The sequence below is a fragment of the Chamaea fasciata genome, unplaced genomic scaffold (assembly GCF_029207755.1).
Source record: "Chamaea fasciata isolate MVZ Bird 193981 ecotype frontalis unplaced genomic scaffold, bChaFas1.0.hap1 SCAF_12, whole genome shotgun sequence".
NCBI classification, from domain to species: domain Eukaryota; kingdom Metazoa; phylum Chordata; class Aves; order Passeriformes; family Sylviidae; genus Chamaea; species Chamaea fasciata.
Genome location: NW_027094097.1, coordinates 20560803 through 20588656, shown reverse-complemented (window position 1 = coordinate 20588656; position 27854 = coordinate 20560803). Strand labels below are relative to the sequence as shown.

At 50.4% G+C, this 27854-nt stretch overlaps 1 protein-coding gene across 1 annotated transcript in view; it reads right to left on the bottom strand.

The window, feature by feature from the left end:
- The window catches only part of LOC136296101 (hydrocephalus-inducing protein homolog), a 199731-nt gene that overhangs the window by 72860 nt on the left and 99017 nt on the right, over positions 1-27854 (bottom strand).

Sequence of the window (27854 nt, the reverse complement as noted above, 5' to 3'; positions counted from 1 at the left end):
TGGCATTGCGTTGTCGTCTGTGCTGTCCGGATATACTCTAGTAACGAACTGCTATTCCTTTTCCATATTTTTGCCTGGAAGCCCTGTAATTTCAAAGGTACAGTAATTTGGAGAGAGGAGGGTCATCATTCCATTCCGTGAAGATTGCCACCTTCCTTGGCAGAATCTGTCTTTTAAACCAGGACAGAGACACCAGAAAATACTTGCTCCTATTTGATCCCACAATGGCAAAATGCTACCTGAGGCACCTGCAGTTCACACCCTGAAGAGGCTGTTGTGGCAGAACATGAGCAGTGCTGGATGCTTTTACGTTCAAGTGCTCCATTTTGGAGCACACAGATCCCTCCCGCTGTGTCCCAGCGCAGGGAACACTCACCAAAGGAGATGTCACCGAAGTCGAGCTCATCGGTGTCGAAGTGTAAAGTCGGCCCGACGACACACCCCCTGCGATGACAGGGACACAGGAGGAAATGGCTGCGTTAAAGGGAATTGCAAAGCCTCCGGCTGTCGTGGCTTGGGGGCACAAAACCTGGTGTCAGGGGCATCGTGGGTTTCAAATCAACACACCACCATGTGCTCAGCACAGTGTCCATGTGCACAGGAGGCAGCTAAAGCCAAGAGGCCAGCAGCCCACAGCCACTGATGGGGCTTTGGACGCAGGGCAGGCAGGAAAAGCCCCCAAGTTGCCGGTGGTCCCATGAGGGACCCTGAACACCCACCCAGACCTGTCTCCGTGCCTCAGTTTCCCCATCTGTAATGGGATGGACATAAAGGTGTCCCCACAAACTTCTGTAACCAGCCTTTCCAGCCACAGGTTCCCTGCTTTGCTACTTGGCTGTAACTGGTCTTCCAATGGAGGAGCTTTCTCAGGAGATTTTGACCCACACAATCATTACAGACAGAGTTTTGAGACATGAAGCCAGGGGAGCCCCAAACATCCTCCAAAAAGAGCATTAACAGTTCTACACAGTGGACAGATGAATCCTAGAGGAAAGGACCAGCTTGTCACTAGTGCACCAGCTGGCACAGCCAGGAGCAATAGCTTAAACAACCAAACATGGGTGTCCTGAATCTACCACACCTCCTCCCCTGGCCTTGAACTCAGCAGACAGGCACTAAAAGTCACCAACATCCACTGAAGGCAGCACTTGAAGCTGCCCAACACGAGTTTATTTCATGGTTGACGCCAATTAATGCGCACCCTGCCTTTTGGTTAAAAGTCAAGGACCAGTGAACTGTGTCTTCTACTGTGTTCACAGGATTGTCCCTGACTCTGCTCTACACATCTCAACAAGAGACACCTTCTCTTGCTCAAGGAGAAAGCTGCTTATGGAATAACATCCCACGCATGACCAGTTTGGGGAAGGACAGAGGAGAATCAATTATTTGATGGTGAAAGGTTCCCTCTTGATTTCCAAAATAAAAATAGCAGCACTTTTTCTCCAAAAGCAAAGCCAGTGTAGTTGTTTCTCTACTATGGGCAGACCTAGTCAACACTGTTCTCCTGCTAAGTAATAAGTTTCATGTTCTTTTAATCCATCTCCCTTATCTTATTGGTATAATCAACTGCAGATTGCTTTCATTTCTTTATTGCCCTGATCCAGTGCCTCCCAACAGCAGCAGCCTAGCTCCAAAGCTCCAGAGCAGCCAGCATCAGCTTTCCTGCTTACACTACGTTATCCTACCAGCACACGCCTCAGGCTAGCAGGGACAAGCCCTCATGCTGCTGTGGTCCTGAGGACTGAGCTCTGCCTCCCCCATCATCACCCCTTCTCCCTTCTGCAGGGCCAGGATTATGGGATGAAGCCCATGTCCTTGGGACGGTTCCTGCTGCACAGTTCCCTGTCTCCCACATCAGCCTTTTCCTGGCTGTGGAAAGGAGGTAGCAGAGCACTCTGCACAGGAGCTCGGAGCACAGCCTGCCTCCATGCATGGCCATGAGAGGTGAGCTGAGGCTGCTGCTGCCCGTTTGGGATGGATTATTAACAGAAGTTTTTCAAAACACTGCTGCTGGTGGAGAATCACCCAGGCTGGCCCATCTCCAAAGCCCTGGGGGCCTTGCTGGGTGCTCAGGGGGGACATCCCAGAGCAGCTACTGCCCAAAGCTGATCCATGCCACTGCCTGCCATGGCCCAAGGCAGAGGGACATCCCTGCAGGGAGGAGTCATTCCAGCTCCCGGGTACCACACAGGGCAGCAGGCACCCCCACACTAAGGCAATGCCAGGATCAGAGCAGAGATTAAGACCTCAGGAAACATCTTTTTTCTCTGCCCGACCCCAAAATGAGGTAGGTGGGGGATGTCCCAGAGACAGCTACAGATGTGCCCACCCAGAGTAAGCTCCCAGAGTCCTTACTCGATGGTCAGGATCACAGGCGTAGGAGATCCAGCCACACGGAACTGGAATGGTTCCTCAAACCGCCCCAACACGGCGGCATCCAAGGAGATCTGAATAGTCTGGATCCCACCTGGTGCAATGAGGCCCTCCTCGGGTACAAACTTGAAGCAGCAGCCCACTTCCGTGTTTGAAGGGATATAGGTGAAGGGAGCATCAAGAACTCCTTTGTTCATCAGTTTCACCTGCAGCAGCAAGAAAACAAAATGCAAGTACACGTGAAATCTTCCCTTCTTGGGAGTCATTTTCTAATGGCGCAATTAACACCCAGAAAAGGCAGAAGATGCTTTGTGCTGCTGGACGGCAGAAGTCAAAAAAATACAACAGGACAAGTTCTGCCTTTGGGTTTTCATGCGAAGCTCACATAACTCCACATAACTGGAGTCACCCTGGGGTTATCCCACGGACACAGAGCAGTCCACCTCTGGTCAGTAGCACCAAGCTCATTCAGACCTGGCCCTGAGAGCAACGTGGGGTGATTGCAGCTGCGTAGTGAATCACCACAGAGCTGCTGCTGCCCCAGTCAGCGCAGCTCCAGCAGTACCGTATCTACGCATTTACCTTTTCCCATACCGTGAAAACAATACACTGAGAAGGAGGCATCAACATCAAAATGTACAGACAGCGCCATCTTTTGGTAAGAAAACTCAACGTGTCTTTCCCTTCCACAACCAAACTTCTGAAAGTGTCTGGCATGATGTAGTGCCTCGTTTTCTGCCTCTTTCAGTTGCTCTCTCTTTTTTTTTTGCAAACTTGACCCCCAACAGGGGGGAGGCAAATAGGTAGAAAAATCTTTTGCTTTATTCCCAGGAACACTTTTCTCTTTGTAGAGCCAGAGATGCACCAAGCCTGAAGTGTGGTGAGGGATTGGACAGCAAGGGAAAGAATCCTCAAGCCCTTTGCAAGGGCCTGCACTGAGCCAGGAGGCTGGATGGCTTTCCTGTGACTTCCAGGAATGAGCAGGAGACACTTGACTAAAAGTTGTTTGCGGTGGACTGAAGCTCAAATGTAGCCAGTTTGTCCCAGCCGCTTCTGAAGAGCCCAGTACAAAGGTGCCTTGTGTCTGGTGCTGCCACAAAAGCCTCTGAACAGCTTTTTGACCCAGCGTTGGGTCAAAAGGGGTTGTTTTGCAGGAAGCCTCCCAGCTGATCCCTATGGAAGGCTGCCCAAAAGAAGGGACTGGGGCTTCATGAACAACAGACACATTTTTCTGGAACACCCCCTTCCCCCCCCGCCCAGATTTGACCAGTACATCAGCTATTCCCTGCTCACAACTGCCCAGGTTGCCAGGAATTCCACAGGTCCACCAGGCTTGCTGCTGCCTCAGGAGCCATCAGGATCCATCCCAACCCCTGGTGCTCACCTCATGGGTGTGGGCGGTTTTGACAAAAACTTCCCCAAGGTTCGGGGTATCACAGCTGAGTTCAACCAAGGGTCTGCGGCCTTCCCCTCTGAGGTGCAGGGCCAGCCTGCTCTCACGGCCTGGGGAGAGATGTCCATTTCAGTACAATAATTCCCTCTGTTCTACTGGATTTTCCAGGCTGCCTCAATGCTAGACCCTAAATCTGAGCTGCATGCAACCAGCTCTTGATGCTGCAGCAGAAGATATGGACCCTTCTCTTCCCTCAGGAGATATCCCCTGGGGCTGACTTGCAATTTCTAACCCATTCCTTGGGCTGGTTTCCAATTTTAGCCACCAGTTTGCTGAGTTTAAAACATCTCTGGTGTCCTGTAGCGACAGGCCAAGGAGTGACAGGTATAAATTGAAAGAAAGGAAATTTAGGTTAGATATTGAGAAGAATTTTTTTACTGTGAGGTGGTGAGACGCTGGAGTAGGTTCCCCAGGGGAGTTGTGGAGGTTCCAGCCCTGAAAGTGTTGAAAGCCAGGCTGGATGGGGCTTGGAGCTACCTGGTCTAGTGGGAGGTGTCCCTGCCCATGGCAGGGGCCTTGGCACTAGACAGTCTTTGAGGTCCGTTCCATCCTTAACATACTATGACTCTAGGGTTTCCTCCCCATGCACTTAGAGGAGCTTTGAAATCCATTCAGTGAAGGCACAAAGCTCACGAAGACTTTGGCAATTGCTACCTGGCAAACTGCCAGGCAACAACTGCCAAACCACCTGGCCCAGCAGCACAGGACTGCTGTCCTCCACTTCTGACACTCGGCACTGTGTTCTGTTTGCACAGACTGAGAGCTGCAAGGTGACAATTCCCACACAGGGAGAGAAGCAGGTGCTGGCCAAGGGTGGTCCTTCTACCAACACCCTGGGCTCAGCGGGGCTCCGCCCCTGCTGGCCTGGTGGTGTCTGGAGGTGATCCAGGCTCAGGGAGCACATTTCTAACTCAGCTGCGACTGCCTGATGGTGGATCCATGTCAAATGGACCCATCCTGGAGGCCAGTGGTCTAGAGGGGCTTAGTGCTTGTTCACTAAAGCTGTTCTGCTCTGCAGCTCCTTGGCCTTTGAGGAAATGCTGGCAAAGCCGTGCCATGAAAACATCTCCCTGCACTGCCTGGGTTGTTCTGGGATCAGCAATCCAGACACAGGTGTTCCGAGCCCTGGCCTTGCATGGGAGACTCCCTGGAAGCTGCAGGGACACTGGGGATGTGCCAGCACTGCCCTGCTGACCAGGAACTCTTCCCAGCAGTTACATGGGAGCCCAGTGGGCTCAGGCTTGCTCCATGGCTTCACTGTGGGTGAGAGAAGCAGGGGAAAGGAGCTGTACCTGAGATGTCACAGTAGGCCACACTCTGATACTCCAGTGCTTCCAGGGGTTTAAAGGTCACCTTGATTTCAGCCGAACAACGTGGCCCAATCTCTCCCTCCTGAAACAGAAAGAGACAGAAAAAGATTTATCTTCAAACTTCACACTTCTTGTTTTCAACCACTCCTCTAAGCCTTTCTTTAGAGCATCAGTGATGAGTGAACAACATAAGGAGCCCAAGGAAACACTCTAAACCCAGCTCAACACACCACTGGGCGCTCTCAATGCTCAGCTGATCAGCCCCCACTCTCCACAATGTTCCTGCTGCTCTGACACAAGCTCCTGGTCACATCATGCTGCAGTCAGCTACAGTGGTACCTAACTGCCATTGTGCACTGGTGGCTCTTGGCCTTAGACGGGCCATAGGAGTAACCAAGAACACGATCCCCTTCCTTGGAAAGAAAAATATTAGTTTAACCTTTTTTCAAAGAAAGCAGAGGTTGGGATTATTCTAGGATTTACTCCAGGATGAGAAGGCATTTTGCACTGTGCAGACACCAGGCATTCATCATCTCTCACAATGCCAATACTCAGAATCAGGGCTCTGGCTGATGGGAGGACATGGGCGTTTGCTTGCATAAACAGAAAAAGAAAAGGTTTACTGTCCCCGTGTGCAAGAGAACTCAAAATGCCCATTATAACCTCCCACCCTTGTGTCCAGGCTCACAGATGACACTGGGAGACTCACAAACAGTGCGAGTCGTGGTTAGAGGAAGGGACAGGCATTTCTACGATTAACCTTGGGCTGAATTTGGCCTCCTTTTCCCAGCGAACCCTTGCATGCTTCAGGTCAATCCGTGAACTGGCACTGCTCCAACACCCTCCGCTGAACCTCACGCAGCAGCACGTGTCGGGGGAGCCCCTACCTACAAAAACTGCTCCCTGTGGACACTTCAAGGACACGGAGTGCCCTGAGCTCGAGCCCTGGCAGCAGAGCTCAGCTTTGTCAGGCTCCCAGCCCTGCCTTGAGCCTGCAGGGCAGAAATACTTTCAGCAGTGAGCTCTGCAGCCGCACCAGAAACTCCATGCCCTCCCTCTGAGCACACCGAGCCAGCTGAGGACCTGCTGAGTGACCGCACCCGGGGAAAGGGGCGGGGGTAGGGTGGGCGGGAGGAGGAAGAGGAGGAGGAGGAGGAGAAGGAAGAGGAGGAGGAAGAGGAGGAGGAGGAGAAGGAGGAGAAGGAGGAGAAGGAAGAGGAGGAGGACGAGGAGAAAGAGAAGGAGGAGAAGGAAGAGGAGGAGGACGAGGAGAAAGAGAAGGAAGAGAAGGAAGAGAAGGAAAATGAGGTTCTCAGCTATCACTTACCATTGGCTCAATGAAAAAAAAGTCATTGGAGAACAGCAGGGGGTCTTCTTGCACCTTTGCCTTCTCCTCCTGGACCTTTTGGCTCAGGAGGGAGGTGCGATTTTCACAAAAGCCCTTCACCTTCTTTATTTTTTTCTCCTCCATGAAGTCTTCCATCCAGACCTTTGGTGGTGGCTCCAGCAAATCACACTGCCTGCAGCCGCAGGGAGAGACAAAGCCAGCAGGTCATTTAATATATTTGCAGAGAGAAGCGGAAGTGCGGGAGAGCAAAGCACTTGGGGAGGAGCGGCAGCTCCCCAGCAAGGGCTGACCCCAAGCCACGAGGGTCCCAATCGGATCAGAAGATAACTTGTTGTGCACAAGCTCAGCAGGTAGCTTTACTCCACACTTGCAAGCTCAGGAGAGCTTTGGAAAGCCAGCATCCCTCAAGAGAATCTCCTGCCTCAAAGCCTCTGCCAAAACTGAGGGAGAATCCACCAGCCACCTCAGCTGGCTTTTCCTACCACTGAGCTGCTCGGGGGAAGCAGATAAAGATCACGGAGCACCCACTGCAGGACTTCCCTGGGAAAGGGAGACGAAGCTGGGTTGTGGTTACGTGTTACCAGCATCGCTCTTTGTTTCTTCCATTTTGGACCTGCCCTGTTCCCTACTCTGCCTTTCACAAGAGCATCCCAGAGCACTTCCAAAGGAAATTGATGAATTCAGGCACCGCATCCCTTCAGTGACATCCAAGGTTTTATATGCATGAAAACAGAGGCTGTGAGAGGGGAAGGGACTTCTTGGTGCAGGAGACAGACAGCAAACTCCTGGAGAGATCATCTTTTCAGGATCCAGAGCTTTTTGGGTCCCATCCCAGTGCATGGTAGTAGAATGGCCAGAGAGGGAAAGGATCCTGCACTAGCTCCTCTCATAAAAAAAAGTCCTCTCTGCTCTGAGATCTCAAAAGCATCTCTGACAGCAGGAGAGTAGGCCTTAGAGCTAACACCATCCCTAAGACTGGAAGTAAGGAAAAACAAAATGTCCTGGTGACAGGCTAGGACACAAACTGGCATGAAAATAAATGTAATTGGAAAAAAGTATTACGAAGAAAAGAAGGGTAGTGGTAGTAAGTGAATCCCTTCTAAGGGGAAATGAGGGCCCTGTATATCGAGCGGATCCGTTCCACAGGGAAGCCTGCTGCCTCCCTGGGATCCAGGTACTGGATATCACCAGGAGATTCCCTAAGAACTAAAAGAACTTCATCTGTTCACCACTGTCTGGGGGTACAGTGACTGTGAAATAACAGAGTTTTCAACATTCAGTGAAACAAGGAGGGGCATCAACAAAACTTCCACTCTGGTCTTCTGGAAGGCAGCCTTCGGCCTGTTCAAGAGATTGTTTTGGAGAGGACCTTGGGAAACAGCCTTTACAAACAAAGGGGTCCAGGAAGGATGGACATACTTCAAGAAAGAAGTCTTGAAGGCACAGGAACAGACTGTCCCTGTGTGCTGAAAGATGAGCTGACAGGGAAGACAACGAGCCTGGATGGGCAAGGAGATTTGGAAGGAACTAAGGGGAAAAAAGAGGGCGTATTGCCTTTGCAAAGAGGGGCTGGCAACTCAGGAAACGTTTAAGGATGTTGCCAGGTCATGTAGGAAGAAGATTAGGGAGGCAAAAGCCCAATTAGAACTTGAGGAAATCCAGTCATTGCAATCAACCTTTCCTTCCCAAAATGCCATCCTTGGTTGGAGTATAAATGGAACTGGAATGCTGTGCTGAGCTCCTGCAGCCCAGGGACACACACCCTAATGCCAGGGATGGTTTACTTGGCCTAAACCATTCAAAATCACCAACACGCCCCTGAGGCCATGCATTAGTTTCAGTCTTGGGCCATGTATCTCACTGAAACGTATCTTTCAAACCAACCTCCTCTTCTCTTCATTGTCGGCTTCCTCAGTAGGAAACATCTTCCACTGGAAGTGGGCTGTGATGTTACTCCTGTTTCTGATGAACATGCTTGTGTGGCTTGATGTGGTGATGAAAGTCTTCTCAACCTTCATGGAATATGTGCTCAATCCAATGTTGACATCTGCAGCTTCTGCGCGAAGGAATGTGAAGAAACTTTCTTCACCTGGAACAAAGCAGAGTCTTTGCTCAGCTAGCTCAGTTGCTGATGGAAGCACAAGGAACAAAGCAAACCACAGGTCACGGAAGAAAGTGTCATAGCTTTTAAATGTATTAGCAGTTCCATGGATCAGTACATTTATCACGTCCTGACAGCTCTGTGTGTACTGCGTGAGGATGTCCTGGGCACCTCCTTAACCACCTTATTTCCAAGGTGTTTGTAGAGATTTGGCCCCAAGGTGACAGTATGTACAGTGGGATTTGTCAGATGTGCTCAGGTGACCCACTCAGACCACTGGGATTTCTGCATCAAAGTCCTTCAGGTGACACTGAGGAGCCCTGGTCAATCCTGGCTTGCCGAGGTCTCCCCTGCGCATCCCACGAGACTCCTGCCCCTCCTGATCCCTTGGATCCCTTGTTGCTGACAAGCAAATACGCCTGGGGGCATGTGGGCAGAAAAAGGAGACCCAGAGGAACAGGTGAAGTGACAGCCCACAGCAGGAGGGGACACAGGAGAGGAAACACAACCAGCCTGGCTTTGCAATATGACAAACCACTACAAAATGAACACCATAAAAATCATCATCATCGTCATCTTCCTGTCCAAACCCACAGCCCCATCAGTCTTGAAATATTTCATATTGTCCTGATCTCAAAAACCAAGATGGAGCATTTCAGGTTAAATACAAAAGGACAAGGAAAGATTAATAAGTACAGAGCAGCTTCTATATGAAGTCTGAATGGGATTCCTCAGTCTAGAAATCAAATGGGAGATGTGAGAGGTTTGCAACAGCATGAACGGCCTGGGAAATGGGGACGAGGAAAAATTTGTCTTGATTTGTCACCATACAGGAACTTGAGGGCCTGAAGATGTTATTAGGCAAAAACTGCATGGATGTGTAGAGGGCAACATAGTAAAAGGGTCTGTGACAAGCCAGTGGAGAAGCGGCATACAGGACAGAGGTGTGCAAGAAATACACTGCATTGGAGAGAGTCTGATGGAGACCTCGCAGCTCACATACAGCACTGCCCAGGAGTAAAATAAAACTTCACCCAGGCGTAGCCACACAGTAGTGGAGAATCAGGGTTCCTCCTTCCTCCACTCTGCAACACCCAGCAAAACAGAATTCCAAAAATCTCAGCCCTGTTAGAGGGGATCCACTTTTTCAACCATTTAAACACCAGCTATTTCAGTTTTCTTTGGGGCAGAGCTGGAACAGAGAAGGTACATCTAGAGGGAATTGAGGGGGATGAACAGGGAGTGATGGTGGAGAACTGTCCTGTGTCCCGTGCGTTGCCCAGCACTCACCTGTGCAGCGCGCCACCAGGGACCCGAAATGGTCACCGCGCGTCAGCGGGTGAAATCCCACTGTCACCTGCATGGTGTGACCAGGGCCCAGAATTCCTTCGGCTGGAACCACGGAGAAAGGACTGCAACACAAAGAGAGGATCAGGACTTGGGGGGAATTCTGGCCATGACATTCTTTCTGCAGTGCAGGTCACTTCAGCTCACTTGGGCAAGCAGGGAGCAAACAAACTACGGCCAAGACAGACAGAACAGCCAGGATCAGAAACAGCTACTGACCCACTTCTGAGGAGATCCAGCCCTCAGAAGATCCTGTGGGATAAAACGACCTAATCTCCCCCATACTCTGCATCCAGCCTTCTGACTGCCAGCAATCCCATCAGAGAATGGTTTGTGAAAAGCACAGAGAGAGTTAAGAGCTATCTGCATGCATAACTTGACGCTGACTGCCTCAGGAATTTCTCATTTCCTGCTACCTATAAACTTCCTCTCAAGAGATGCAAATGTTAGGGCACTATCTCTCTTGTGAGATTACAGCCTAGGAATCAGACAGGGAGAAGGAACTTTCTCTTGAAGACCACGGAATAACTACTGTTGAATTTGCAGCGTGGCTCTTTGGTTTATTTTACCTTGAAAAGATCCTGAATTAGCACATTTTGTCAGCATTTCAATGAAAGCTGCTCTACAAAAAGGAGCAATCAAAACTCTGAAAGAGTGCAAATGCAGATTAGAGCAATACAGTGACATGGAAACAAGACCCAAAAGGAGGATGCCATTTACAATCTGAAGGATCCAATCCCAGCCATATGAAGCACCATTAGCAGGAGCACATCGAGGAGGCAGAACAGGAGGGTTTTGTGTATTTACCAGCAGTGCAGTCTGGGGCCCTGGGTTGTCATCCAGGCTGGTAACTGTTTGCTTGGCTCACCAGACAAACTCTGCGCAATGTGTTGGAAATAATTACGCAAATGTCTTGGTGCACTTTGGATGTAACAGGAGCAATTAGGATTGGTCACCAGGTGAACAGTTCTTGCCTGACAAACACAAGACTCCGTGCTTTGATGCTCAGGGACAGCTCAGGTGAAATGTGCTTCTGCCCAGAAGTTGCTGGGCTTTGTGCTCTTCCACAGCCCCACTGAGGAAACAAAAGTTCCTCAGTGCTTTGCTGGTGGTCAATCTGTGCACAGAAAGGGTGTTCTGGGGAGTTTGGTGATGAACTTATCACACACAAAAATATAGAGAACATCTGGCAAGCGGAATTTCATTCATGTCAGTAGTGACAGCTGATGAACTTGCTTCAGGTTCTGCTCACTAAGGACCTATTGCTGCAGTTATGGGCCTGACCTGCTCCATTACCACTAGTGAGAACATCACTAGTGGCTGATGGAGAAGCCTTGGGCCAGCAATGTTTATGTGCTGGATGTGAGACTTTGGGGAGAGAGGAGGAAAGACAAGGCCCCAGCAGCCCCGGAGCCCGATTACTGTACGAGCTCCCACATCTGCCCCGAGGGTGAGCCAGCACTGCTGCAGGTCTCTGCTGGGGCTTGGGGGATCGGTGCCTGGTGTGGGCAAGGCACAGGATTTTTTTCTTATTGTTTTGTCAGGAATTTTGCCAGAAAGAGAAGCTGCCAGTTAAGGGAGTCCCTGGCCACACTTCAGCACTCCCCTTCCCTTCCCTTCCCTTCCCTTCCCTTCCCTTCCCTTCCCTTCCCTTCCCTTCCCTTCCCTTCCCTTCCCTTCCCTTCCCTTCCCTTCCCTTCCCTTCCCTTCCCTTCCCTTCCCTTCCCTTCCCTTCCCTTCCCTTCCCTTCCCTTCCCTTCCCTTCCCTTCCCTTCCCACTCCTGCCCCATGTTACATACTCCTGCCCTCAGATGGCAGGATGCGAATAACACTCCTGGGAGTGACCTCAGGGGTTGCGTGAGAAAGAAGATATCTTCTTATTTTCAAATTACCAGGAGAAGAGGATCCAGCCAAGTTTCAGTTGTCAGGGCTGAAAAACTGAGTGCAAATCAGCCCTTGCATCTCCTACATCCCACCCCAGGCTGTACCCACCAGACTCCCCTGTTCCTGCTGGAGCAGTCATCTCTCATATAGACCTGGCTCCCCAAGACCCAAGGACACAAGCTCTACAGTTAAACTTAACTCCTCTGAATTTCAGTCAACATCACTAAGCTGTTCCCTGAGCCCACATATAAGAAGGACTGTGAAGGAGACATCCCTGACGCTATAATAACCAAATGAAAACCACTGCCAAGAGATGGGGCTGGCAGGATAAATTTTGGCCTTTTATGGCTTGATTAGAGCAATATAGTGAGTTAATTGTCAGCTGTTCCTTAAGATAGTTCTCATCCTGTTAGATCTACCCTTTCAATGAATCACTACTGCACCCGACAGGCAGAAAAGATAAGGTCATGGAGGGGTTTTAATAGGTCTTCTTCGGCTTTTTAACTAGTCCATTTGTATGTTTGTTTCCTTGTATGGCATCTAAAGACAACTCCAGATCTCCCAATGGCCCCTTGCAATCCCCGGACACTGGTCTTGCTTTGAGCAGCGTATTTGCTCGGACAATTTCCAGAGGTCCCCTCTAGAGAAAGTTATTCTATACTTTTATCTTCTAAATCAGCCCAATTGCTTTTCACATAGTCACTAAATGTCTCATGTTTCTAATACACCTGTGCCTATGCCTATGGGCATGTGGTGTATTGATAGGCCTTGGAGGAGCTTGACATTTATGAAAGTTCCCAATGAAGAATTCATGATCTTTTGGCAAACATTTAACACAAACCAAAATGAAAAAACAGCAGAAACACAGGAACTTCAGAATATGTAAAATGAGATCTCAATGAAAGGGGGCACGACCTTATTCAGAGATTTAAAGCACGTGTTTGAAATTTTAAACCGGCTTTCAAAGGTTCATCGTGGAACGGAAGAGGGGACTGATGCCCTCAGCTGACAAGGGAAATCAGATCAGCTTTAAGTAACAGGAACTGCACCGGCTGCCTGCAACACAGCTCATGTTGGGCATCTGATGCAGGCACCACTGGAAAGCCATGTGCCTGTGTCCTCCCAGAGAATGGGTCTGTTTGGCTGACAGTGGTGAGTACCCATTTCAGAAGCTGCTTGTGCTCAGGAGGGCGCAAGCCAGCAACTAACATGTTCCAGCACCCCCCAGGAAATCTGGGGCAGAGAAAGCTCAAAGGCTGCATCCTGCTAAGAACACTGAAAGCAAGAGCAGATGTCATCCATCCTGCCCATTTCCAGCCGGCGACGCAGGGCAGCAGCTCCCATGCTCTGGTTCCTTTTGTTGTTCTTTCCCAACTCTGTTATCCCCCAAAGGTGTTTTGCACAAGGACAGATGAGCTGCCTCACCTCTCGGTGCTCAGCTGGTAATGAGCTGCCACACTACCACAATTCTGAATCAGCAGACTCTTGCGGGTGCTGCCCTTGACCGGACACTTTGAGAAGTCCAGCTCGTCTGGGAAGTCCAGGATAGCTCGGGCAGGGATGGCCCGAATTGGCACAACTATCCTTTCCTCTCCACTGACGCAGACGAGCTCATGGGAATAAACCTGCAGGAAAAGAAACTGTCTCAGCACAGGTCATTTGGTGCCATCTCCATGGCAGAAGAAAAGCCATTTCCTATATCCCTTCAAGGGTATCAATTTACCTATTCCACCCCCAAATGAACAATAAGTTCTACTAATATCTCACATTTTAAAGGCAGCAGTGCACTTTGCAAAACCTATCTCAGTGGCATTAAGCTCTTGTGTCACTTGGGTCATACAGACAAGTGCCCAGGGCCACCATAATTTTTACTCTCAATTTTAATGATGTTAAATAATTCCTAAGTCCCTTCTAAGGAACATGGAGCTAGGGAACACAGGACATTCCTCCTTAGGTTACTATATTCCCACGGATTGAGAATAGGACAAAGTGTTAAACTGAATCTAAGCAGCAAAAGGAAACTGAGAGAACAGCTGCACCCAAAGAGATCCTGGACCTCTGGCCTGGTGTAGAAATATCTGTTTGCTCAGAACTCCCCTCTAATTTTGCCTCTCCAACCAAGTCACGAGAAGAACAGTGCTAAGAGGTAGCAGGATGCTGTTGCAAAGAGCCTCTCTTTGTTTCCCTGCAAGGCCTCCTCCCTTCCATGCCATGTCCTAAACCCCTCTGTATGAACGAGCCTCCAGATCACAGCGCTGAGAGCAGACTTGCCAGGGCCTCGGCACTGGTGTTCAAACTTGCACGCAAAAGCACAATTGGCATGGAATGGGCGCCAGCTGACAGAGCAGCCACAGTGACAGGCATGAAGACAGAGCCGCAGCAGTGTCGCTGCCACCGGCTCTGGGCCCACAGGTCTGCCTGCCTGCAGGCTGTACCTGCCCTACACGAGCTCTTTCAGGCAGGTGTCCAAGTCCCCTGCAGCTCACCAAGCTCCTGCTGACTAAGGGCACCTAGAGCTCAGTGTGCCTGTGCCAGGCTGGGCCCACGGGCACAGCACATCCTCTGCCCTGGCCTTGCAGCCGTATCATGGTCAGCTGTGCTCTGGGACAGCACAGCCGCAAGGCTGGAGAACAGAGGGTGTGAAAAAGCACCGTCCTTGCTCCAGCCCCGGGTGAGGCAGGGAAGCTGTTGCCCGTCAGGAAGGCGGAAAGCTCTCTGACCTCTTTGTTCCTCTAGTACTTTGCAGAATAATGAAACCCCTTCCACTATACCTAGAGATGGCCAGACATCTATCAACACCCCTCTACCGTTTGCCTACTGTTCCCTGGGCATCTTTCTTCCCTTGGGAATGCTCAGAGGAATGTGCAGCGAGGGGAAGCAGGGCCTGTCAGGCCTGGGTGCAGGGCCTGACAGCACATGCCAAGCTGGGACTGGCTGCAGGCTGCCTGCCCACGGCCTGGAGCCAAGCTCACAGCATGGGCTGTACCCAGAGTGCAGGGACAACAATGGCTTTGGAGATAATTCTGTGTTTTGGCTCCTCCAGTCTCACCTTGTTCTCGTCAGGAGTGAAGTGGACGTGCACATCGGTAATGGCGCCTCCTGGCACGGCACGGCATGCATCACTGGGGCCCGCCAGCTGGAAGTAAGGTGAGCTCTCCATGGAGACCTGCACCCCCTGAAGATTCTGCAGGAAAGACATGGAACCATGATTTTGCCACTTGAGGAAACAGGACAAGAGGAGACCTGTCCATGCCCTGGTGACGTCCTTCCTTGACCCCTTTTCCAAAGCCCTTTCTGCTGTGGAGGTACAGGCACAGAATTCCCAAGGGTGAACTTGAATCCCTTCTGTCTGGCTCCAGCATTTTGGCCAGGGGCAGTAGGGCAGTGCCTGGTGGGAAGGAAGGGCCGAGCAGGTCAGCACCGGCAGGATGGAGACAAGAGCACCTGAACCAAATCATCTGCATATTCAACAGGGCCAAAAACCTGCTGATTTCTGCCTGCACACAGCTATGCAGTCGTGTTCCACGGAGGGAATGGGCTACCTGAAAGCATAACAGCACATTCTCCTGCGGGGAAGAAGAAATTCCTTTCTAGCAGGTCAGCTTTGGATAGGGCAGTTCTGGGGGATACAGTCATGCAGGCAGAGCAGCAAGAGAGGAGACCAAACACTGTGGCCTTACTGGGAACAAAAGCAAACCTGAAAAGCAAAAGAAGGAACACAGCAATCCCTAAAAAAGGGAGATGACAAAGAGAATTTAAAGCGCCAGTAAAGCAGCAAGGAAGAATCATCAACTGATTACAGCAATCACCTCCCCGAAAGTGATGGAAACACAGACAGGTTGTGCCTGTTGACTGTGGGCTTCAAAGGCATTTTCCTCCTGGAGAAACCTTGCAATTCTTTAGGGGAATGGTCTCTCGCCTTTTGACCCTTCTGGAATTTCCTCCCTACATGTCCACACCTAATTGGCTGAATGCCAGGACCCTCCCAAAATAGGAGACTAGATAAGACCCCTGGATTTCTTTGTTCTCTCTCTTTCGGCCCCTGGACCCCTTTGAGGAATAAACGACTTGGAATAATCTGGGGGTAAGAGCCTCTTTTGAAATCTTTTGTCCTGTCCCTTCGGAGATATTCCTCCAAAGCCTCTCCAGAGCTAGCCCTGGGGAGGGGGGCCGGGCCTGCGGGGGGAATATTTCAAAACATGACCAGCACTGACTCACAGTGTGGTTTCAGTATTAAAAGCCAACCTTGGCTCTCCAGGGGTTCTTGCTGCCTGTGCAGGCAAGCTGGGCTGCTGGGCATTCCCGCTTGCAGCCAGCAGGCCAAGTTCTGCTCTCTGGGATACACAGACACAGCAAACATGCATTTTCAACACATAGATATCAACCCCTGAGCACCAAAATGCTCTCAAAAAGTCTAAACCAGATGATTTTGAGTCCTTCCTGTCTCTTCCCACCAGCCCACTCTTGGCACAAGCCTCATTTAAGAAAATGTTTCCCTGACTGAAATTCAAATGGTCTCAGTTTTCCCCTTTAGAGTCCAACACGACTGCTGACGTTTTTCAACTTTTTCCCTCTCAGCTCTCTTGGGAAACTGCAAAACAGGAGCACATGGCTTTGGATGTTCTGTGGTTCTCCGAGGGGAAAGCAGAGCACCATGCTGCTTTTGGAAAATCTGAGCAGAGCTGGATGAATCTTAGCAGGAGCCTGAAGTGGCACCTAAAGGCCTCCTACTGCTTCTGCTACATCAATCTGATTCCAGGGCTGTTTCAGAACATTTCCTGCCGTGCCAGTGCCACTAATGATAGTGATTCCAGCAGAAAGCGTAGACGACTCAGCCCCTGAGCTTTGACTGTGAGCTGCACAAAGGGAGCCAAACAGGCTCATTTCCCCAGGCAAATGTCAAGGGACTGTGGAACGAGCCCAGGGGAGGGGATCTGATGCTTCCCCAGCTCAGCCCGTGGTGGGGACCTCACCTGCGCCTTGCGGGAGAAGCCTGGCAGCACCAAGTCCACAGACTCTCCTGGCTTCAGGTCCATTGACAGCGGCTCCAGCCCAAACACGGGGGCCGTACGTTTGCGCCTCTGGGAATCACGTTTGGCCTTGGGGCTACTGTGGGCTGAGGTGCTCTGGCCCTCCTTCCCAGCTGGCCTGTTACATTCCACCTTCCAGAAGAGCTGATGGAAGTGGTGGCCCCCATCTGTTAGTCTGAACTGATGAGCACAGGGAAGGAGGCTAGAAGAGAAACCAGAATGGAAAATAGTATGGGAGAAGCTATTGTCCTGGTCATCAGATTGCTCCCAATGAGGATTCTGAGCTGTTAATAGCTTGGAGACCGTCTTCATTTGCAGCTCTTAATGTGGACCGGGAACAGTGTCTGATAAGCTGCCCTTCTGATGTCGTTATTGCAAGGAGGAATATGTTTCTAATGGTAATGTAGCATTTTCCAGGCCAGGCTAACAGGATCTGGTGTTTTCCTCCAAAATGTGTGTTCTGGGGTGATTCATACTGTTACTGTATTTTGCATTAATCTGCACCCGAAACTGTTATTGAATCTTTGAGATCCTGCACCTGAGGCCCTTGTGTGAGGGGGTATGATTGCAGGCATTTTTAAAAGCCAGCGCGGAGGAAGTTTCTGGACGATCCCAGCAAGCTGCTAGAAATCATCTGTCTGCTCTAGGAGAGGAAACCAGGGGAGCAGGGGCTCTCTCGTTCATAGAAGCTTTGGTTTTGCACTGGTGGTCATTTGTAGAAACTTCATTTCGCAATCAGAAACTGTTTTGAAGTGAACTTTGCAAACTCTGCTGGCAACGGAAAAATGAGCAAGGTCCTGTGTAGAAGTGTACCTCACCTGGTAGGGTTTGCAGCCCCACAGTGGCAAGGAGGCTTCCATTTAAGGGAAGGATTTGGGTTCCATTCTTTGTTTCACTCATGAGGTAAAAACCAGAGGTTTTGATACCTTTTTTGGCCTTGTGCCAGGACGGACGCAGCCCTTGGATCTTTGAGACTGTGCCTCAAGCCCTGTTCCTATTTCTATTGGGCAGGATGCCAAGAATCCGGCCTGGATTGTTACATGCTTAAGAGAATAGAGGAAGATCCTCAGGGCATTTTTGGGGTGTTGTAGCAAGTGCAAAGGTCCTCCTTGCACTCGGCACAGCTTTTTCTCTTTTTTCTGCATGGCTTCTTATTTTCACCTTAATGAAAACAGTTTTGCTTTTCAAACACCTCTGATCATGCTGCCTCGCTAATATTTTAGGCCATCCTGAGGCTGCCGGTCAAACCCAGAGGTGATGCACCTGAGAGGGCACCCTAACATTCTGGCCTCCCGCACAAGCATCAGTCCTGGGCAGGCAGGGCAGCAGCAGAGCCCACGAGCAGCGTGAGGAAGCGTTGGCAGCGGCACTGCAGGCCCCACACAAACCAGCAAGTTTCCATCTGCCTCTGGAACTGCTCTGCGGGCTCCTGCCTTCCCAGGGGGGTCGTCACCCTCCTGTCCATTTGCTCCCAGGGCCCCTGCTTGCCTGGCAGGTGCCATTTTGGAAGGGAAGGGTGCGATGCCATCTTCCCTTGGTCCCGCAGCCACACGGAGGGCCCGCCTCATCCAGGCGCCATTTTGGGAACCTTTTGTTCTGGGGGAGCCTGCGAGATCATTACTTGACCAAGTGAGGACATAGATGTGTTAGAACTGAAGGCAATTCAGTGGCAATTGAGCAACTGGTTTCTCTTTCAGTGGTTTTTGAGGGTACCTAGCAACGCTCAACTGGCCATCACATGTCTCTAAAGGTATCTCTGCCTTCAGGGAAGGAGTCAGGGTCTTTGAACACTGAAGAAGATCGTGCCTGAAGGACTACAGCAAAACTGCTCCTTGTTGAGACAGAAGGAGAGGTGGGAGTGGGAGATCTCCTACCTGAATTGGTATCCCAAGTTGAGCTCCGGGGCAAGTGGTTTGTCTGTGACAATTGTGGTGCCAGTGCCAAAAGCCAGGAGGGTGGAGGTGGTCCAAAGTCTGTTCCCAATGAACAGCTGGAGAGCATCAGCAAAAACCCCAGTGTCATCCAGGGTTGCTGTGACAGTCACATGAACATCACCCCTGGCGGGGATCACTCCTTCCCTGGGTTCAATAACATAGCAGTGAGGTTTACAAGCCTGTAAGACACGCATAATGTGCATTTAGGATGGAAACCATACACCCTGGTCTCTTATGGGGTGTAAGAAAAGGAGAAGACTAAAGAGGGGAGGATAAAAATCCTAAAGGCCTAATTTCCCTAAATTTAAGCTGCAGTATTGGGGAACAGCAGAGCTTACACAACCTGTATTTTCCCCTCCTTTAACAGACTCTCACCTAATTAACCCAGTTTTGCCCAACCCAAGGGACGCTTATCCTCAGGAGAGTGTTCCTTCCCCAGTCCTTCTCTGGAGTGTGTGCCAAGGAAAGCTGCTTTCTCTCTCCTGGCTTCTCACAAAGGCTCAGGGCCAGAGGAAGTCATGACGGCTCAAATCCCACTCCAGAAACCACACAGCTGGAGGACACTGCTGAGAGCCTGAAGAATATCTCCGCAAAACCAGTTGAGCAAAACCCCAACACCAAACTATCCTTTCCCAAGAGGCCCTCAATGCTTTTCAACGTCCCCTAAAGGACCGAGGCCCTCACTTCCCACTGATCATCCGCTGTAGAGAGGTGCCCCAGGGCCTTCTGCTTTGGAAAAGTCACCTCTAAATGGTTATGGCAGAGCAGGAAAGCAGGAAGCAGAGGGAAGACTGGATGACATGTGCTCAGTGGGCATGGCCCACTCTTCCTAAGAACTCGTGTCCTCTGGTTTCTCATGGGCTTCACAGATTGGCCAAGAGAGCTGGAAGCTGCCCAAAGGAGGGAGGAAAGGCCCCGCACCAGCACAGCTGTACAGACACAGCTCTGCAGGTCCAGCCCTGGAACGAGCACGTGAAGCCCATCCTTTACACACCAGGCCCACCCAGCCAAGGTGCATTGCTCCCTGAAGAGGTGGAAGGCAGAATTTCATTGTGTAGTTCGAGAAAGCTGTCCTGGAAAAATCCCTCACTTTAAGGTTACATTTATCCCCCAAACTGCAGGAAAAGCAGCAAGAGGAAAAATCATGCCCCTCCTCCTTGGCTCAGGAGGCTGTGGCTGGACTTTCCCACATGGCCTGATGCTTTATCCACAGACACAAACAAGTCCACAGGATCAGGTTTTAACCAGCTCCAAGTTCAACACACCCAGCATGGAGAAGAACAGACCTCAAGCCCCTCAGAGATCTCCCCCTCCAGCAGACATCCCACCCAGCCCCAGGCCCAGCCTACAAGCCCTTCCTGGCTGCAGCAGCCCTGCTCTCCCTGCCAGGGGAGCAGCCCCAGCTCCTCTGCCCTATGCAGCCTTCACATATTAAACAGCCATTCTCTGCAGCCGGTCCCCAAAGATGCTCTTCAAAGGCACAGAGACCACAGGCTGGGGGGGTGCACAACCCCCACACATGTCTTTGTGTGGACAGCCCAACTGGCCTGACCCACAGCAGGTGTGAAAATTGCCTCCCCACCAGCAGTCTGAGGACAGACCTCACACCCTCTTCTCTACCATGAACAGCAGTTTGGCACAAAGCAAATGTAGATGGCACAGGGAAAGCACAGGGAAACCCATGCTCTCCGAGGAGCAAAGGACCACAGGTTTCTCTTGATCTCAGAGCTCAAAAACCGTGACACACACAGCTAAAGACCTTCCATAAAATTATGGGAGAACTCGTCAACACGATCCAGACGAATTTCTGCTCCAACATCTCTGCACCTGATTTCACTGAGGAGTGCCCCAGCTAAAACCACTCCAGAGCCAGGTTCCTTTTGCCTCACCCAGATGGAATCTTGGAGTATCTCGCTTCCTCTCACACAGGCCGATGCATATAAAAACCACGTCATGGCAGCTTGTAATGTCAACCAGTCAATTTCCCTGGAAAACGGCCCCACAGATACTTACAATCTCTAGCCTGAAGTCTAAATCGACGAGACCTTCGTTGAAGAGGCCAAAAGCTTGTGAATTAGGCCTTAGCACTGGGATCCTGCCGAACTCTATCAGCCTTGGACTTATGTAGACTGCTGACAGCCGTCCAAGGCTCTGTAGTTCTGTTCTCTGTTACAGAAAGCAGGCAAGAAAGATTTAAAAAAAAAAAAAAAAATCAAACCCGAACAGGGAAACCTAAAAAAGCTTAAACAGCTCAACCCAGCTCAAGTTATTTCTTTAGGGACAGCTACCATTCTCCAGCTGAATTCCTGGGATTTTGGGGGGAAAAAAATAAAGCTTATGTATTCACCTCCAAATTGAAAAGGATTAAGTAAAGAGAAACTTTCAAACTACAAATTATTGGTCCAAAGGTAGAAGCTTTGCAAGAAATCTCTAGTTAAGATCAGGCTGACAGTTAAACAACTGGTTCTTCGGGTGGGGAGAAACTCTTCTCTTTAGGTAAGCAATCTGATAGTTGAAAGCAAGTGCTCAGTCAAACTTCAGGCTCCCTGGCACAGCCTGCACTGCCTGTCCTCCCTGTTGACTGGTTTACATGCAGTGCCACAATGGCCCAGGTTCAGATGTTTGGTGCCATCCAGGGAATTTGGCATCATCATTTCCATGTTTTAATGTAAGCTTAAATCCTTGCAACTACTCTTCAGATGCCAGCTTTCCTTTCTTTTACAGAAAGCCCAAGGTTCCCAGAAATCTTCTGACATCCTCTTTTGTGCTGTGAGGTAACATTTTAAAAAAGATGTTTCCAAAGTTAAGAGCATTTTAAAGAGTAATTAAAATGATCCTCAATTCCAGCTTAGATGAACTACCTTCTGGGTCAGACACTGACATTGCCACCTATAAGGCACGAGCTGTTTATGCCACCTGCCCCTGCTGTCCTTCTCCACAGCAGCCTGTGCCTCTTTTCCCCGGAAGAATCCCCGCACACTGTGCACCCTGCCAGGACCAGTTGCACGAAGGCACACACCTCCCCTTGCACTCACCAGTGGGTTTCTTGCATCCCCAAACACGCCGGTACAAACACTGGTGCAACGCTTGCCCAATCTTTGGATTTCAACTGTAACTGGAATCTCTGCAGCGCTCCGAGGCTGGAGAATCCCACAGGGTCTGGGGCTGGAGTAGAGCACAGGAGAGTCCTCCTCGGGTTCCTAGAAGGGACAGAATCAAATCCAGCTTCAGAGGGACCTCTGAAGAAACTTTAAACTCCTCAACATCCATCCCAACAGCAACTTACACACATTTTTAAAAATCCCCAGGACAAAGGTAAAAGGCACAAACAAGATCCAAGAATTGTAGGCTTAGAATTCTCAGGGGGTTCTGCAAGGAGGCTGCCAGCACAAGCACTGGTGTCTGTGGATGCAGCAGCTTTTCACAACCCTCGAAGATCTCCCACAAGAAAACACCCTGAAGACTAGAACATAAGCCCTTTCCTCAAGAGATTAAACTGCATCCTAAAGCTAACATTCAGGTAGGATCCTGTTCTCAGCAGATCTTTAAGACTGAATAGAAACCGGCAAGGTCTTATCCAAACCCTCTTCCCCCCTAATAATCTCCACAGTAATATTTGAGAGGAGGAGGTGGATGCGATGCCAAACCTGGGGAATAAGCCCGTAGCAGCCAGGAAGGTGGGTGTTATTCCAAATGAAGAACTTCCTCACGAACGGCGCCTTCAGGTCGCACTCATGGATCCCCCGGTTTTGGGGGTACACTTGCAGCTCAGGAACGAAACATCTGGGCAAAGAGATGACCCCAAGGGAATCAGAGATACTGAGAGAATGGAGAACGTTTACCCCCAAAGATTGTGAAATGGAGCACAACACCTTTGTCACTGTCAAATACACATTTAACAGCCCTACGGTGAAAAATTGCCTTCAAAGTCTTCCCACTCAAACATGTCTTGTCGAGGAGGGGCAAAACCTGAGAGGCAGCACCCAGAGGCTGCCAAGTGCCCCAGGCAGAGCACTTGGTCCCACAGCTGCCTCAGCCCCTCCTTCACCCAAGAAGGTTTGCAAGAACTCCTGGAACAGTCCCAGTGATCCATGAGCTCTGGGGGAGCCTTCCCAACAGGGATCAGTGCTCAGTAAGGCTCCAGGAACACACGACTCTAGTGTCTCAGTAAAAAGGACTCCCTTCTCTCCCATGGTGCTGTTACCCTGCCTGAGAACTCAGCTGTTTGCCCCAGCCTTGGAGGGCATGAGACATCACCTGCCCCACAGAGTGGGAGATCACTCCCTCCCAGTTCCTACAACTCCCCTGGTCCTTCACTCCACAGGTCCAAATACTGACTGTCCCCAATGGCACTTGCTTTTCAAACATGGCAGCCCAGGCACTGACGAGATGGCTCTGCCTGGGAGTGGGAACAGCACCAGGGAACTGCATCCCTCTTGTCATTAAACTGACACCTAGAGCAGCACAGCAGGATGGAATTCTGCTGGAGCAAGAACAACTTTTGCTTTAAGCCTGAGAACATCAAAGCTCAAAACAGGAAGCAGAGAGAAGGGGAAAAAATAGAGCTGACCTGCCACATCAAGGACTGATTTCCCCTCTGAAGATCCTGCCCTCACCTCTCTTGCTGTGAGCCACTTCCCCACTGTCACGTGCCCTCGTTAACAGAACCAGACCCTGACCCTCAGCAGACTGCTTGGTGTGCCCCAAGCCAACGCGGGCTGGTTGCAACCCAGCACAACTCCACCTCTTGCAGGAAGAAGGCGAGGAGGCCCTTGGGAAACTTGCTTCACCTCAAGCACCAGGTCAATAAATGATATCATTCCTGGTCCCTTTAGAAAACGACCCAGGACCACGCTGGGCTGTCAGCAGGGCTGCTTTTCACCACAGGCTGCTTTTCAAGCACTGCTGTTCTCATGTCCAGCTGGGCAGAACATGAGGTCATTAAACAACACGTCTCCTTGGGAGCTGCAGCCAGCACATCCTGTGCAAGGCAGCGCGCTGGGGGAGGCCAGGGAAGTGCTGGTACCTGGCCTTGATGATCAGTGATGCCACTCCCTTGCCAAACCACTCCAGGTCCACCAGCAATTTCCGGTTGTATTCCGTCACAGTGTTGGAACACAGGGTCACCTGGTGGAAGAGAAGAGCAGTAAATTCTTCTTTACAAAAGCTCATGACTCACGTGTGATGTCCTCCAGTTTTTGTGGTAAGTAAAGGGAGGATTTTGCCTTAATTCTTCTGCCGCTCCACGTGTAGAGCAGTCTCTAAGAGTGACAAAAGCCTTCTGGCAAATACCAGATTTGTTAAGCACACCTTGCTATCAGGGCATAGGTCAGCTAAATTAAAACATTAGACTAAAGCTCTGTGCAGCACTGTGTTCAAATTAAGGGGCAAATTTTCATCTGACTACAATGACATAAATGCAGTGGAAATCTGCTGACTTGAACAGAATGAGTTCAGCTTTACAGCAGGAAGCTGAAGACAAAGCGTGGGCCAGCAGGTGCTGGGCAGTTCATGGCCGCAGAGTTTTTTGCCTTCACTGGAGATCCCTGCAGTGAACACAAATCATTCTACTCCCCAGGACAGGAGAAATGAGACCAAGAAGAAAAGCAAATTGCTTTATATAATGACATCTGTCTAACAGCCACCTTTGGTCCTCGTCCGTCCTCTGCCCACTTGCAATCAAAGACATTGCTCTCAAAAACACCAAAATGCCTTCAGTACTTGACCATTATGGGACATGATTTCAGCTTGTGATTTTGGAAACAAATCAGTGCTCCTTCAGGAACGTCCCGAGTAACCCAGCTCACAGAGGCCCCACGCCAGTGCAGATCCTCGCTCACACGATGATCAGAGCTGGCATCAGAGCTAAAGCCCTCCCACACTCCCGTGAAGCGTCAGACCCGCTGCTGAAGTGTGTGTGGCTGGACTCTTCCCATACCTCGATATCCTGGTGTTCCTGGGATTGGAGGGTCCTTTCGCTGGGGTTCATTGTAAACTCCCGTGGCTTCACAGAAAAATGAATTCCCTCCCTCCAGGAGGGCTCACTGTCGCTGAGTATTTGCTCAAAGCTGCTAACAGCAGGCTGAGTGCCATCGTCCGACACCGCGAGGTGTTAGTGAGGCGACAGGTCTTGGTGTAGGGAAAGCCTAGGAAAAGGACACAAATATCCATTTAGGCACCAGTTATGTCGTGACTCCTGGTGGGAATACCCTGGTAGCATGAAAGCGTGATAGGAGTTTAGCTCTTTATTATCTGAACTACAGATTACTGAGAAGCTGCAAGAGGAATTAGTCGTCACTTAGTTCCCTTTAACACTGATTCCAGACTGCAGCCTTGAAAATGCCTGCTCTTAGCCCTGCTCAACACTGCAAGCTTCTCTCTTTCTGATGGGGAGAAGCTCCCTCACCTGCCCCAAACCAGCACCAGTTATTTCTCCCTGATGACTGTGCACCCAGACCAAGCATTTCCTCTGAAAATTCAAACTGTAAAATTCCCTGTTAAGTCTGCCAACACTCCTACCCTTTTCAAGATACATAAAGAGTGAGTCGCCATTGAGAAGAAGCTACAGCAGAAGAAAGTGAGGATGGAATCAGGAACTAGAACGTGATGCAAAGCACCCTAATGCAGTTTCTCTCTGCAGAATTCTTAAGGCGTCTTTTGGTTTGGGCCAAACAGACTGGGCATGTGACAGCTCAGAGCCCACTCAGCTGGAGGCAAACCCGAGCCTTGACCCAACAAGCGGGGACATCGCACCCATACTACTCACTGTGATTGCTGCCTGCAAGGGTTTACCCCACCTTAACTCTGAGATTTGCTTTCCATATTGGAAAGCCAGAGATAGTGCCACGCATGGTGGGGATGTCCTGCAGAGCCCGGACACCAGCCACAACCCGCTCTGCAGTGGACTGGCTGGCCAGCTCTGTGGGGAGGAGACTTCTCCCCAGGCCTGCTCACCAAGAGTCATTTGAACACAGGTGGGGGAAAAAAACAACTGCAGGCGCAGCCCAGAGCTTCTCTGTGCCCATCAACAGTAATCACTGCCGGCTCCAGCAGGGACTCCAGCAGGGAGGCAAGAGAAGCACAAAAGGGACAAACACAGATGTCAAAACCTCAAATGAGACTGAGGTCACCACATGCAGACAACAGTCAACAACAGTTAAAAAGAAGCAAAGATACAACAGCTGCCTTCAGCTGAAGAGACCTTAGGAATGCGTTTCTACCTGTTGCCTTTCTTGTTTCATTTATTCAAAAGGCAACTTAACCAGTGCCTCAGTGGTGATGCAGGGTGGCGAAGAAGCAGATCAGGAGAGGCAATTAGTTTTCTTAAAACGTTCAACAACTTCATTGTTATGAGTTTAGGTTTCGTAGTGAATTTTGGCCTCAGTCTGGGAAGGGAAATACAGGAGGTTTGGGGTGGTCTCGGCTGTGCGGGTGGGCTTTTCCATCCGGGGCTCTTTGGGAGCTGTGCCGTGATGCCGCGGGCGGTTGTGAAGTCGGAGCCGAGGTTTGCAGGGGGCAGACCTTTCCGTCCTTCCGCGCGGGGCTCGGGAAGGTCGGCAGCGTGCTGCTGCGGGACGTCGTGCGCTTGACGCCGGGCTCAGCACCGTGATCGAACCTGCCCGCTGTCCCCGCTTCTGCCTGCTCCCGATTGCCAGTGCCCACATCTCCTGCTGCCCGTAGTTTGCAAAAGCAGCGATTTCCTCCTTCCCTCCCTGCCCGTGCCGGCTGGGAGGGAAATCACTCCCCTGCCAGAGCCCACCGCTCCTCCAGCCTGTGATCATAACCACACCAAAGGGGAAAACAGGACTCGGCGGGTTGGAAACTTCTGGCATTGCGTTGTTGTCTGTGCTGTCCTGATATATTCTAGTAACGAACTGCTATTCCTTTTCCATATTTTTGCCTGGAAGCCCTGTAATTTCAAAGGTATAGTAATTTGGAGAGAGGAGGGTCATCATTCCATTCCGTGAAGATTGCCACCTTCCTTGGCAGAATCTGTCTTTTAAACCAGGACAGAGACACCAGAAAATACTTGCTCCTATTTGATCCCACAATGGCAAAATGCTACCTGAGGCACCTGCAGTTCACACTGTTATAAATGATCAGAGCCAATTTCCTAAATCAAAGATTTATTTAACAAATTTGAAAAGCAATTTCGGGAAACGCCACAATAAATCAGGACAACATCGATCGAAGGTTGGGTGGACAATCCGGGAGCAGCAAAGGGTGCTTCTCCGGAGTACTGCCCACAAATTCGGGGTCTCAGGGTAGGCGTTTTATACCATTTTTCTACCCTGAGGCGAAAACAAGACGGTAACAAAGAACCCGAAGAACATGACATCATGTACATAACAGAATCATTGAAATGTCTGGTGTCCGCAAGGGATATCTGAAAGAGTTTCCTGAGAAATTGAAAAGACGTCTGAATGAAAAGTCTCCGAATCTTCTGTCAGAAGGTTTTCTGCCGACCTCCGCCCAGATTGGGATCGGATCTCCTGATGAACTGTGAAGATGTGGTCAGCCCATGATTAATGGGCTGTTTCCCGGTTATCTCTCTGGCAGATGTCGAGGTTACACCTTTGGACTGTGAAAAGGCTGTGGTATGCAAAGAGATGCCCTGGAACTATTTCCAGGAATTCAGGGGTTTTTACATTCCACTGCAAAGTTTTAATACACACAATTTTAATCCACGAATTTAATAGTATGTATCTATTACAACACCCTGAAGAGGCTGTTGTGGCAGAACATGAGCAGTGCTGGATGCTTTTACGTTCAAGTGCTCCATTTTGGAGCACACAGATCCCTCCCGCTGTGTCCCAGCGCAGGGAACGCTCACCAAAGGAGATGTCACCGAAGTCGAGCTCATCGGTGTCGAAGTGTAAAGTCGGCCCAACGACACACCCCCTGCGATGACAGGGACACAGGAGGAAATGGCTGCGTTAAAGGGAATTGCAAAGCCTCCGGCTGTCGTGGCTTGGGGGCACAAAACCTGGTGTCAGGGGCATCGTGGGTTTCAAATCAACGCACCACCATGTGCTCAGCACAGTGTCCATGTGCACAGGAGGCAGCTAAAGCCA